General features: G+C 37.8%; 1 long non-coding RNA gene across 1 annotated transcript; it reads left to right on the top strand.

Moving 5' to 3' along the window:
• Window positions 1-1,192: 1,192 nt before the first annotated feature.
• Window positions 1,193-14,138, top strand: LOC121859825. Its single transcript, XR_006087735.1, has 3 exons — window positions 1,193-1,236; window positions 5,442-5,504; window positions 14,098-14,138. It is a non-coding gene; the product is annotated as an uncharacterized LOC121859825 (long non-coding RNA).
• Window positions 14,139-15,032: the final 894 nt, after the last annotated feature.

Raw genomic sequence — 15,032 nt, 5'->3', positions numbered from 1 at the left:
TATCAGGTAATCATGGCTATGCACACAACTGTGGGAAATGGACATGAAATGTTGGAGATGATTATGATGATATCAGCCTTTTCCTGCTATGGGTGGAGAGCAACTGAAACAAGTTGTCGTCACTCCTTCTACTTTATAGTTAAGATTTCAATTGTGTTTAATTACCTGTTTCTGAAAGAGACTTTCTTGTTGCAGGTGACCTTCCTGGAAATTACCGAGACTTAGTGTGCTTTGAAAAAATCCTCTGGAGAGTGGGTCCAGGACTTACACTTGCAAACTTCCTGTTTCTTGGGTTGAGGTGAGTGTTCTTCTTCACTGACAACATGTTTGTTTATTTCTGTGAATTAATATGTAGTAATATCGAGATAATATGCATGTTATAATAAAATTTTGGATAAAATTAGAGCAATACAGTCATGGGGCGGGGCATCTTTTCTCAGCTGAGAAAAAAATGAAGTACAGATGCTCCTCTACTTGCGAAAGAGTTATGTTCTTGAGGCTTGTTTGTAAGTCCAACTTTACTCCTGTAGATACCAAACTTATTGTAAAAACTGAAAAGATGATGGATATTTAGCCCAGCTATACCCTTTAATACAGCCTTAAAACCTGGCTCACTCTTTTCCTCTTAGGTAATGTTTGTTTTATCTGGAATTTTCTTGAACGTTCTTAAGTAGAGGAGCACCTTTATAGTGGTGTTTCCTTATTATTTCACACTATTATACTTAGCAATATTATAAATCTCTGGCTAATAATAGGGACGGAAAGATAAATACTGATAGGCAAATGAGTTTTTTATTATTATTTTATTTTGGGGGGGTTTATGAGGGGGGTGTAAGATGAGTGCTGTTTTTGGTGATCATTAACTTGTTTTACAGTATTAGTCCACAATAATAAGAAAATTTGGGAGAAAAAGTTCGGTTATTGTTGGGGTTGAGGCAACTAGATATGTCTGATTACAGCAAATGTGTTATTGTCAATTTGTAGGTGAAAGATTTTATCCTCAATAGATGTAGGTTAACATTACACCTGGAGGCAAATGCCTAAAGAAGGAAGGATATTCCTTTTAGTTGTGTGAACAAATATTAAACAAAGTATATTATCATAAGTTTTCTTTTACAGAAAAGATGTATACTACTCCCACGAGGAAAGAACGGCTATCTTTGATTATATCGTCAAAACGAAGAGGTTCGGAGAGGTTAAAGGCACAGTGTTTGGCAGGATATGGCCGAGGCCCAGGTAATACTACACCTCTTACTGCAGTACCTGTTCCTGTTATAGCACATGAACCATCATGTTTATTAATACTCTACTTGTTTTATGCATGCATACATACAGTCAGCCCTAAACATACACGGGGGTTAGGTAAGAGAGATACCCATGAATGTTAAAAATCCGTGTACTTTTGCCTCCCCCCCCCCTAAAAAACCCCTGGCCCCCCCATGTCCTTATTTACCATGTATACCTGTGTGTAGTTCGAGTTTTTAAGACCAAATTATTTGGCAAAAAATTAGGGGTTGACCTCTAAACGGCTAATAGTTTCGTTAGGTTGAAAAATATTTACCAGGAACTACCAGTAAACAATGGAAACGACACACCACCGGCTGTGAGTGTCGGTACAGCTGCCAGGGCAGATCTCTTGCATCATAATAGCAAGCCCAAAGTAACCAAATGCATGGTATGGTACACACAGTATACTGCTAGATCTGGGGGTCACTAAATCTAAGGGGATAATTTAACTCTAATCTTAATGTCTAAGGGTCGCTGCCACCAGACCCCCTCTGGACAGCATGTAGCTCGTTAGGTAGCAGGCAGAGTGGACTAGGCATTGGGTTAGGTTTTCCATTGACCAGATCGATGAGGGTAAAGAAGGGGGAAACCATAACATGTCTTAATTGATTTATTCCTTCTAAAACATACTGGTAAAAACAACATACATGAATTGGCCTTCCTCAGAAGAACAACGGAATTTTGGTTACCCAGCTGGGCCCCAGACTCCTACATTACTGGCGGGTCATCCACCCACTTATTGCATAACAATCGGTGAACGCCGTATCTCGGTCGTTCCTTCTTACAATATCCCTTAACACATCAGACTGTTCCACTGGTGTGGATTTTAGCACCGTCGGTTATCATACATAGTAGCACCATCTCAACACACCTGTTACACTCCATACCTGCAAGTATGTGACTCCTTGTGACTTTTAGGTATACACAACGGGCACCTCGTTCGCACACCGCCCTCGGTGGGTAAAGACGAGGGCTTCACCTAGAGACATACCAGCACTATTTCTACGCCTGGTATTATAGGTCGCTCCAAGTGACGACCGCAGTTTCTCATGGTCTCCTTAGTTGTGACTATTCATGTGGAGTGGTGCGCTGGGAATCCACCGGTTCATAGTGGACTGGTATAGTGGGGAGTAATTCCCCACCTGGTGTGGCGCTCAAGGAGACAATGGCGGCCGGGCGGCAAGATACCCCGACCACGTGGCACCTGTGGTGACGGCAGAACGGGAAAGACTAAGAAATAATGCCTGACGGGCGGTTATCCCACCCCTTAACACATCCCTATCACACTTATATATCCGGCAAAGCTTTAAACTGTAGTAACTGCTATTTATCAACCTTACTTGTAGGGCGGGATATAGCCCGCTAGGACACTGACCTGTGGTGACGGCAGAACGGGAAAGACTAAGGCCGGCTTCCCGCCGCTTCTCGTCACATAGGCCTACAGTTTCCAATCCTCAATTTACACTTTTGTTTCTTATGGTTCTCACCTGAACACTTCACGGTATCTTGTCACTCATTTCTTATAAACACATATATTAATCCTAAATTACACACTAAGGTCAGGTCTTGGTTTGCTAGTGCTTGGTTAAATGCCTGGGATTTTAATATCAACGGGGCATCTGAGGCGGGTACATGGCGCGCCTTGAAACCAAAGCCGAATGATCATGGCGGGGGTGTATCAACTTCACTTAAAAACTGTAATGAGGGATCCTCCTCTCACACATTGCACTATTTGAACACAGACATAAGATTCTCTGATCACTGTACCTGTCGTGGGTATATGTCACGTGAGGCTACGAGGTGTATTAAATTCATACCGACGCATACACGATATTTCCTTTCCAGTATAGTTTCTAGATCACTGTCAACACCTCACATAGTTCTGATACATTTATCCTTTTTCCAGATCATTGTTCTCATGTATTTTCATATGATATCTGTTGGAGTTATGTTCGCTCCACGCTCACAGACGTAAATAGTAGGACCTTCAAACCCTGATCCACACTTAGTCTTACAGTACCCTAGTCCGGCTCAACTGGACTTTAACATTCATCTTATGCCTACCCTGAGTGATCCTTAATGCTATGAATACATACACGTGATATGATATAACTATACCTGGGTACAATACAACACAGGGTCTAGGAACCTTGAGTAGGTGAGTTGTCCTTTCTCAATGTTTCCCGTTTTCTGGGGTTCTACAAGCGCTGTGCATTTGAATGTTATGTAGCGTAATATGAATTAGATGGGATTTTTAGGGATGACAATGATGTGCGCAGTACAACAGGACGATGTAAAACAAAGTATTCATTTTTTAAAGTTTATTTATAGATACTGTATATAAATTTTTGTTCATTACATTTGAAACATCAATCTTTGTTAATTAAATTTGAAACAAAAGAAAACTACTATACCATATTCTCATTAAAATATTACATCACAAGTATATTTTACCTTAACTGTGACTGAATGAATATATTCTCAGAAATAAATATGAAAATGTAATATTTTGGCTGAAATGACGTACATATTACAGTGGAAAGTGGGATAAAATCATGACGAAAACAATGACTTTCGCTTTCTTTCGTTGTTCGAAAGATTTTACCGTAATCGCATTTCGAATGGTTTTGAGTTAAAAAACTGTTGTACCGTACCGTATTACAATAATATTCTATCCTATCATTAGCCTCATAATCCCACAACTGAAAACCATTCGAAAAGTGATTACGGTAACGTGTTTTGAACGAAAGAAAGCGAACGTCATTGTTTTCGTCACAATTTTATCCCACTTTCCACTGTAATATGTACGTCATTTCAGCAAAAATATTACATTTCCATATTCTCAGAAATAAATAGTAGTTTTGTTGAAACGTAATGTACGGTATTTAATATTAAAATGCAAAAAGAGCTATAAAATCAATTAATACTGTACATCCGTAATGTACTGGCTGGCATCCCCACTCGTCCCTGCTGCCGCCAGTCACCGCACCTCCCCGCTCTATGCCTCCGCCTCCTCCACGTCGTCACTACTGTTGTATTACAATAATATTCTATCCTAATTCACTTAAATAAGTACTACGATACCATATTTCTGAATATTTTCATTAAAATCCATCAAAATCTATTTCATTGTCATCGTCTTAAGCACCAAAGAGCTCCTCCCAGTCTTCTCCTTGAACAGGGCTAGAGGGTACGTGTTTTTCGAATCGTTTTCAGTTAAAAAACTATTACATGTATTATATCAAGCACAGTATGAATAGAATATCATTGTAATATAACAGAATTTCATCCGAAAACTATTATAAAAACGAGTAACATCTTAAGAACATCGGAAGCTTAGGTAAAGTCTTTTGTTTTCGTCATGTATTTTTATCCTAATTTACATTGAAATACATCACGTTTCAGCAACACTATTTATTTCCAAGAATATATTCATTCGGGCGCAGTTTAAGTAAAATATACGTGTGATGTAATAGTTTTTTAACTGAAAACGATTCGAAAAACACGTACCCTCTAGCCCCGTTCAAGGAGAGGACTGGGAGAAGCTGTTTGGTGCTGCAGACGATGACAAGGAAAATGATTTTGATGGGTTTTAATGAAAATATTCAGAAATATGGTATCGTAGTATTTATTCAAGTCAATTAGGATAGAATATTATTGTAATACAACAGTTTTTTAACTGAAAACCATTCGAAAAGGGATTACGGTAACATCTTTTGAACGAAAGAAAGATTAAGTCATTGTTTTCGTCACGATTTTATCCAACTTTCCACTGTGATACGTACGCCATTTCAGCAAAAATATTACATTTCCGTGAATGCATTATATCAAGCACAGTATGAATAGAATACCGGTGTAACATAACATTATTTTGAGTCTTACTCTTTCCATTTACAGAGTACTGTACAAGCCCATGATAATGGCTCCTATATGTGATAAACTTCGTTGTGTGAAGAGAAAGAATAACTCGTTGAAATTGAGTGACAAACTTGAAATAATTAAGAAACTAGAATGTGGTGTGAGCAATACTGTTCTAATGGAAACATACGACATTGGAAAACAAACAACTGCTGTACTGAATAACTATTAATTTATGGACATATTTTTATCATAAACTGTTGTGTATATTAAATGTTTTTGTTTGTTTGTTACAGATGAGTTAACGACTAAACCCTTGAGAAATTAACAACTGGATCATGGAGACTCTGCTGCTACAAGTATGTCTTTATGTCTGTCTAACTGTCTATCTTTATCCTCTGTGTTTCTATATCTTTCTATCAGTCTTTCAATACCTGTATGTCAGTCAGTCAGTCTGTCTGTTTGGTATCTATATCATCTGTCAGACTGTCTTTATATATACAAGTATCTGTCTTATCTATATCTATGCTATCAGTAAGAAAGATATTGACAGTGAGTGAGGAAGGTGGGTACACAAGAGGTACAGTGAGTGAGGAAGGTGGGTACACAAGAGGTACAGTGAGTGAGGAAGGTGGGTACACAAGAGGTACAGTGAGTGAGGAAGGTGTGTACACAAGAGGTACAGTGGAGTGGATGGCAGACTGCTGGATGTTGCTGACTGTAAGTGTTATGTATGTGCAGGTAAATATGTGTCCACAGCAAGATTGAAGAAACTCAACACTGAAGATTATCCCTGGACTGTGTGGATGAGTTCTGCTGCCTGGATGACGTGATCAGTGCTGGAGGGGGTGCTGAAGGCTGCTGTATTGTGAGTCATGGATGATGGATGAGTTCTGCTGCCTGGGTAACGTGATCAGTGCTGGAGGGGGTGCTGAAGGCTGCTGTGTTGTGAGTCATGGATGAGTTCTGCTGCCTGGGTGACAAGATCAGTGCTGGAGAGGGTTCTGTTCATTGTTAAGAGTCAGAAATGGCTGGAGGAAGATTAGGGAACTGTTGTCTTTATTGTCAGCAAGAGGACTTTCCCATCACATGAAAGGAAAAATGTATACAACTAGTGTGAGAAGTGTGGTGTTATTTATCCGTGAAAATATGGGCAGTTAAAGAGGGTGACATATGCAGTCTTGAGTGAGCTGAAATGAGAATGGTGAGGTGGATGTGTACTGTGACGCTGAAAGATAAGAATCCCCGCTCAGAGGTAAGAGGACGGCTGGGTATTGAGAGTATCGGCCAAGATTTACGAAAAAGTAGACTGAGATCAGGCCTGTGGAGAGAATGGATGAGACCAGCTGGGTTATGTGGTGCATGATTCTACAATAAATGTGGTTAGGAGGAGAGCCAGTGGTAGGTAGGCCAAGAATGACATGGGGAGAGATTGTAAGAAATGATCTTAGAACCTGACAAGACAGACTGCAAGAGATGGTGTGGAAAATGGCTGTATGATTTGGATGGTGATGATGATTCTGTTTTATCTTTCTGTCTAACTTTCAGTCTATCTATCTATACTACTGTACTGTATTTCTCACCATATTAAAGGCAACCACTGATATAGCATGAAAGGTTTACTGTATAGTCCCAGAAAAGTTCACGGATTTTACTCTGCAAACCATTTCACACAACCACGTCATTGAATTTCAAGAATGTGTGGATAAGTGTGGCGTCTTTATCCCTCTGCAGTCTAATGTATTCCTCCGTAAATGTGAGGAACGAATAAAAATAATAATAATAAATAAAAGGGAGGAAAAAATACTTCCTTGCCATTTGACAATTGTTTCACTAAAGATGTAGGAGACGGGTGTGCTCCCCCCTCGTGGGCTGACTCCTGCCGACGTAATAAAAAAAATATGTCTTATATGGTGGGAAATATGGTATATCTCTCAGTCTATCTCTCTACATCTTTCTGCCCATCTGTCTACAGTATGTCTGTCTTATATGTACTGTAGACAGAACTACTGTGCTAACCATGATAGACAGTTGACAATGCATGTGATTAATACCTGGAATACAAATATTTGCAGGAAAATGTCCAATATATTCAGCAACTAGACCACTTTAGTGATATAGAACCATGAAAATATTGTTTATTGTTTTTATACCAAAACACTGGTGATTGTCTCTCAGATACATCAGGAGTTGTATATCTTTAGTGGTGCATTACAGTGTCCTGGGTTCATTCCCCAGCCTGGGACAGATGTTACCCTCACTAACAAACATGGCAGGTTTTCTGCAGGTACAATACTACAGTTTCCTCCCATACTGTACAGTTTTAACAGACCAACTGCCCAAACGGCTCATTACTGGTAATTACGACGTCGCTACGTGAATCCTAATTTAATGTTGACTCGGCCATAGTGAGCTTTAACATTTATGCCACTGATGAATGAGTCTTGATCACACACAACTATAAGGCGGCCTTCTCTTGCCACTCCATCTCTCCTCTGGCCTTTATTGTGTAAAAGCCAAGAATTATTATTGTGTGAGGATGTAGTGGATCTCTGAGGTGACAATGATAAATATTTTGGCATTAAGTCGGTGGTGTGGTACTGTGCAGGTCTGACCCACCTGTTACAAACTACTGCAGGGAGTGAAGACCTTCCTTAAAAGGTTTAACTTGGCAGGATTCAGAAGGCCACAACACAGACGTCCTCAACGGCACTTGATGGTTTATAACGGCCATTTATTATTACTTACTTTTGACCTTGATGATGTGGTTCAGCCATTATCAGATGCAGGTCAGGAACACAAAGGACTGTTCCTCTATAATGCTCACTGAGTAAATGAGGATAGTTGCTTCAAGGCTCCACTGGGCAGATTGTTACCAGGTTTTATTTACAATTCTTAATTATTACATGGAATTATACATTTTCCACAATATATACTGAACTGTATACCTGTGTTGTCTATATACATGGTGAACTGTATACCTGGGTTGTCTATATTGTTTTAGCTGTGGTAAGATACCAAACTATCTCACTTGTTAACACTTGCCTGAACGAGTGTAGGTTAGTCGCTGGTACCTTTGATGCAGCCGAGTGAGATATAGGGTCATCTCACGTCATGTCACCTTTGATACAGCTGAGTGAGATATAGGGTCATCTCACGTCATGTCACCTTTGATACAGCTGAGTGAGATATAGGGTCATCTCACGTCATGTTACCTTTGATACAGCTGAGTGAGATATAGGGTCATCTCACGTCATGTCACCTTTGATACAGCTGAGTGAGATATAGGGTCATCTCACGTCATGTCACCTTTGATACAGCTGAGTGAGATATAGGGTCATCTCACGTCATGTCACCTTTGATGCAGCTGAGTGAGATATAGGGTCATCTCACGTCATGTCACCTTTGATGCAGCCGAGTGAGATATAGGGTCATCTCACGTCATGTCACCTTTGATGCAGCCGAGTGAGATATAGGGTCATCTCACGTCATGTTACCTTTGATGCAGCTGAGTGAGATATAGGGTCATCTCACGTCATGTTACCTTTGATACAGCTGAGTGAGATATAGGGTCAATTCCCACGTCATGTTTTTTGATACAGCTGAGTGGGAGATATAGGGTCATTCCTCACGTCATGTCACCTTTTGATACAGCTGGAGTGAGTATATAGGGTCATCTCACGTCATCTCACCTTTGATACAGCTGAGTGAGATATAGGGTCATCTCACGTCATGTCACCTTTGATACAGCTGAGTGAGATATAGGGTCATCTCACGTCATGTTACCTTTGATGCAGCTGAGTGAGATATATGGTCTTCTCACGTCATGTCACCTTTGATGCAGCTGAGTGAGATATAGGGTCATCTCACGTCATGTCACCTTTGATGCAGCTGAGTGAGATATATGGTCTTCTCACGTCATGTCACCTTTGATGCAGCTGAGTGAGATATATGGTCTTCTCACGTCATGTCACCTTTGATACAGCTGAGCGAGATATAGGGTCATCTCACGTCATGTCACCTTTGATACAGTCGTAGATAGTTTAAATCGTCACAGCTGTCCTGGGTTGTACTTGTAATTATCTTAGCTTGTAAGTTAAGCAAGACACACGGGTAATGTTCTCTTCACTCGTTGTTCCTTGGTTTAATGTAAACACACATGCTGATTTAATAGTTATATTGGGTAGTAATGTCTGTACAATTATTTAGTATCGATAGACTAATGAGCATTAGCTATTGGCTTGTTATTAGCTGATATATTTAGAGCGAGGTACAGCCCGGAGAGCTGGTCTCACGACACCCGACTTTAGGGCATCGTGTCGGGCTGTGAACTGGGCTGAACTCTCTTGAGTCAAGTGACTGGACAGTAATCACACTTCAACAGGTCATTAATTAAACAACCTACCACACACTGAGGGTTGAGTCTGCAGTTTAATGGGCTGTACACCCTAGGAGGTGTGACAGAAGAAATGTTTATGGGCTGTACACCCTAGGAGGTGTGACAGAACAAATGTTTATGGGCTGTACACCCTAGGAGGTGTGACAGAACAAATGTTTATGGGCTGTACACCCTAGGAGGTGTGACAGAAGAAAATGTTTAATGTTAGCTGTAGGTGTACAACCCCAGGTAGGCTGTGTGACATCAAAGGGCTGTACATTGTGAACAATGGGGCCTAGGAGGTGTGACAGAACAAATGTTTATGGGCTGTACACCCTAGGAGGTGTGGCAGAACAAATGTTTATGGGCTGTGCACCCTAGGAGGTGTGACAGAACAAATGTTTATGGGCTGTACACCCTAGGAGGTGTGACAGAACAAATGTTTATGGGCTGTACACCCTAGGAGGTGTGACAGAACAAATGTTTATGGGCTGTACACCCTAGGAGGTGTGACAGAACAAATGTTTATGGGCTGTACACCCTAGGAGGTGTGGCAGAACAAATGTTTATGGGCTGTGCACCCTAGGAGGTGTGACAGAAGAAATGTTTATGGGCTGTGCACCCTAGGAGGTGTGACAGAACACATGTTTATGTCGCTGTATGCTCAATAGTCTGGGTGATAGAATGTATATAATGAATATATGTCCTTAGCTCATATTTATATAATATTAATGTGAGAGGCTAATACAATATACTGAACTGTATACCTATACAGTATTGTCTATATACATGGTGAACTGTATACCTGTATTAGCTATATACATGCTGAACTGTATACCTACATTGTCTATATGCAGGTTGAACCAATTGTAAGCTTATGTGATAAGTTTACATAATAATTATATATCTATCTATCTAAAGTAGTCTAGTGTATGTAAATATGTTGATCTTTTCCCTGATAATGTTGTTTCATCACAGGTGTTACTCTGTTGTAGTGTGAGGTGGAGGTCAATTTTAAACTGAGGTGTTTAGCTGTGGCTCTGGAAGATTAACAATTTGTCTTATTTTAATTATAAACCACAACACCTTTATTTATCACTGTTTATCCAGGTATAATTTGGCTAAATTTATATTTTAATTTTACCAGGACTTAGAATTCCATCACAATATGATTTGAAATTAAGGAACAAAATTGTTTTTAAGGACTTTAGAATTAATGTGATTTAGTGAGACTGTTGAACCGTTCAGGTACTTTACATATATTTACCATTTAGGTTAAACTAAGCCATAAATACATTTTATTGTTCGTTTAGGAATTCTATCTCATTAGTTCGGCGTCATTTAATGTTGCCGTAAAATCTGTCGAGTGACTTGAGCGGCAATTATTCTGTTATAGTCGTGGCAGTTAATGTTGTTTTAGGAGATGCAGTTTATTGTGTAGTGATCTCCGTTTAAACAAACTATTTTTATTGTCCAAATTTGTCGCGCTGGGTTATGAAGGTGTGCGTGGTGGGAAAGGCTTTGGAATAAGGAATACTGAAGGTGAAAGAACACTTGAGTTTGGGGATGGTATGTAACATGTGTTTAAGAATAGGGCAAGTAGGCTGACCGTGTAGGCCTAAGGCAGGTGGCACAGAAACCCAGATTGGCTACATTTTGGTCAGGAAATTAGAACAGGTTGCTTGTGTGTGTGTGTGTTACTTAAAGATGGAGGGAGAGGAAGAAGGTGGATGTTCCAAGAAGGAGAGTGTGGGAATTGTGAAGGAACTGAATGTAAAAGAAGCATTTTCTTATGAGTTGAGAGGCTAGGAAGCAGCCAGTGAGGGGCAGTGTACCAAGACGCTGGGCCATAATAAAAGATGTTCCGTTGAGTGTGGTTGATGGCGGGAATGATGAAGTGGAAAGAGAGATAAAAAGAGAAAAGAAGATTGTGTGAGATGTGGAAGATGGTTGGCAACAGAGAGAAGTACAGTACCTGGAGGCTAAACTGAGATGGTTCAGGAGAGAAAGGAGGAAACTAACTGGGTTAAGAGATACACAAATGAATGTGGAGGGGAGGGGAGTTACAGGTAGGCAAAGAATGACATGAGGATAGGTTGTAAAGAAATGTCGGTGCTACTATAGTACCTGAGTATGTTTGTTGGTTGGAATGATGAGGAACAATCTGAACAGAAAACAAATGAATACAGTAATTGAACACAAAAAATTTAGGAATTGTCGAGTAATATCAAAATATTCGAAACTCGGTTAATTCGTATTTTCGGTAATTTGAGTGACGCAGAGTCTCTTTTGTCAAATCAATGAGAGTATAGTGCCGTTTGTGGTCCACCGAATTACTGAAAATACAAATTAACCGAGTTCCGAATATTTTGACATTATTCCACACTTTCTCAATCTTTTTGTTCAATTATTTGTTCGTTTTCTGTTCAGATTGTTCCTCATTATTCCAACCAACAAACATACTCAGTTACCATGCCTTGACTGCCACACAAAATAATCTTATTTATAATTACTGTGCAAACAAATATTTTTTAAGTGCACAAACAGTAATAATAAAGTAAATAATACAGTAATAAATAACTGTAAGACTTACTGCACATTGTGAGGTGAACTGATAATATGTGGATGATATTCAGAAAGTGTAATAGTATTGAGGATCAGGTCTGGGGTCCACTGCTCTCATCAAGAAGATTAATCCCCAACCTACCTAACTCAGGAGACTTTTCCTTTGTTCTATGTATTTCTCCCTTGTTTTGTTGTGTTAGTTGGCAGAAGAGGGACCTATAGTGTGTTTTATCCCATCTGAGAAGAGATACGTAATTTGTGTATTATTGCGGGTAAAAATAAGTATATATTAAATGCGTCCTCCGAAAGCGTCAATTTGCCACCAGAGTTTAACAGTTAATTCTTGTATAATATTTCTGATAAACTTCCTACATGTTTATGTTTGATATAATTAATGTATGAATCTTTAAATAATTTAGCTAAATGTCTTTCTCGTCAGAAATGGTCATTATGAATAAACTCATTTAGAAATAGCTACATCATTACTTCAGGAGGAAATCTGACAGATTTGCAACAGCCAATCAGGTGTAACTCTTGAGGAGGGGGCGGGGCATCTCTTCTCATCTGATAAAATATGCACAATAGTCAAATCAGCTCCAAAATTTCATCTTATATTTCTCCAAAGAGGGTTTTTACTTCATTTACCAGTGTGGCCGTTACACTTATGGAATATCATCTACGATCTCACCTCTCATTATTTATTACTGTATTATTTACTTTAATATTGTAAGTACTGTACATTTTATAACTATTTATATTTGCACAATAATTATAAATATAATATTGTATATGACAGCCAAGGCAACTTTTTGAACCACTCAGTTATTTCATATTCATTCCAAATTCAAATCGCTCAATTAATTTTTTGAGAAACATACGAATTAAACCGAAGTACGAATTGCAGCGATCTTATTCAATGAAAGTCCAAAAATTCATCATTTAAAATATTTAAGTCTAAACATTCATCATTTAAAATATTCCAAGTCCAAAAATTCATCGTTTAAAGTATTCTAAGTCCAAAATTTATTCTAAGTCCAAAAATTCATTGTTTAAAAATATTCTAAGTCCAAAAATGGCCAAAATTATTCCTGGGCATATTTTGAGTAATAAATTTTTGTGTGGTTTTAGAGGTAAAACATTTGTGCCATTCTTACGAGCTCCAGCTTGGCATCTGTGTATTATAAGGCATAACGGACTACCTGGACGTGGGGAGAGTAACTCACTGGGCCCCTACTGAGTTACTCTTCCCACGGCCAGGTATTCCATTATGCTTGTATTTTTTTATATTATTGGTGAATGATAATTTGAAGGCCTTCCTCCGGAGACGCTTCCGATTATCTTTTACCAAATTTTTTCAACGTTAGTCCTGGCAATGGCAAACTCAAAAAACACTTAAGGGTAAAAAACGGGAAATTTTTTTGCTCAAATTTTGCAATTTTTAGCCATTTTTTCATAAAAAAAATGCCAATTTTTTCATATTTTTAGCTATTTTTTCATATTTTTAGCTATTTTTTCATATTTTTAGCTATTTTTTTCAGGTTTTTAGGTTATTTTAGTTATTTATTTTATTTTATATATTTTATTTATATATTTTTATTTATATATTTTATTTATATATATTTTTTAATATATATTTTATTTTATATTTTTTTATTTAATTATATTTTATTTATTTATATTTTTTTATTTATATATTTTATTTATATATATTTTTTTATATTTTATATTTTTTTATTTATATATACAGTATATATATATATATATTATTTATATATTGTTTATTTTTCAAGTTTATATATATTTTTCATTTGTATATTATATTTGTATATTATGAATTAAGATATTTTTTCAAGTATTACATTAAATTATTTTGCTTCAAAATCTGAAGCTGAACTTAGTCAATTTTCTGTAAAAGTTGAAAATATTGTAAATGCTGGAAAAGGTTAATAAAGACGTAATGACATTTAGACATTTATTAATGGAAACTTAATGGCTCTATAAATTTGCAGGCCAGGGCAGCAAGCACAGAGCAGTCCAGGGGAGCGGTAGTCCAGGGCAGCAGCATGCACAGAGCAGAGCCGTTAGGGGGCAGGGAAAAAACACTTTTATTTGAGTTGCAGGCTGCACTTTTCAGGCAGAGAGAAAACGTATTTTTGGCCAAAAATCCTTTAAGGCTTTAGACTTACAATTTTCGTCATTTCGGCCAAAAAATGGATTTTGTTCAAAATTTCAGTATAGGTACTCCTGAATGTGCTGCTTAAGGATCTGTTAACCAAAATTTGATATCTTGATTATAACTTGTTCAAATGGCTTTTAGAAAATGTTCAAATGATTTTTAGAATATTTTAATTACTTTTGCAATGCTAATTACTCGCCACTTATGGGTTTTCGAGGTCATTTCTTGGTGCTTGTGTATTATTCTGGATGTACTTAAATAGTTAGGCACATTAAATTTTAGTTCAGAGAGAAAAAGTATTTTTGGCCAAAAATTCTGTAAGGGGTAAGCCTTACAATTTTTGGCATTTCGTCCACAAATGGATTTGTTCAAAATTTCAGTATAGGTACTCCTGAATGTGCTGCTTAAGGATCTGTTAACCAAAATTTGATATCTTGATTATAACTTGTTCAAATGGCTTTTAGAAAATGTTCAAATGATTTTTAGAATATTTTAATTACTTTTGCAATGCTTACTACTCGCCACTTATGGGTTTTCGAGGTCATTTCTTGGTGCTTGTGTATTATTCTGGATGTACTTAAATAGTTAGGCACATTAAATTTTAGTTCAGAGAGAAAAATTATTTTTGGCCAAAAATCCTTTAAGGCTTTAGACTTACAATTTTTGTCATTTCGGCCAAAAAATGGATTTTCAAAATTTCAGTATAGGTACTCCTGAATGTGCTGCTTAAGGATCTGTTAACCAAAATTTGATATCTTGATTATAACT

Source organism: Homarus americanus, unplaced genomic scaffold, assembly GCF_018991925.1.
Source record: "Homarus americanus isolate GMGI-L3 unplaced genomic scaffold, GMGI_Hamer_2.0 scaffold53485, whole genome shotgun sequence".
Classification (NCBI taxonomy): Eukaryota; Metazoa; Arthropoda; class Malacostraca; order Decapoda; family Nephropidae; genus Homarus; species Homarus americanus.
Note: the sequence above shows the minus strand (reverse complement) of the source record. Positions and strands in the feature narration are given on the sequence as shown.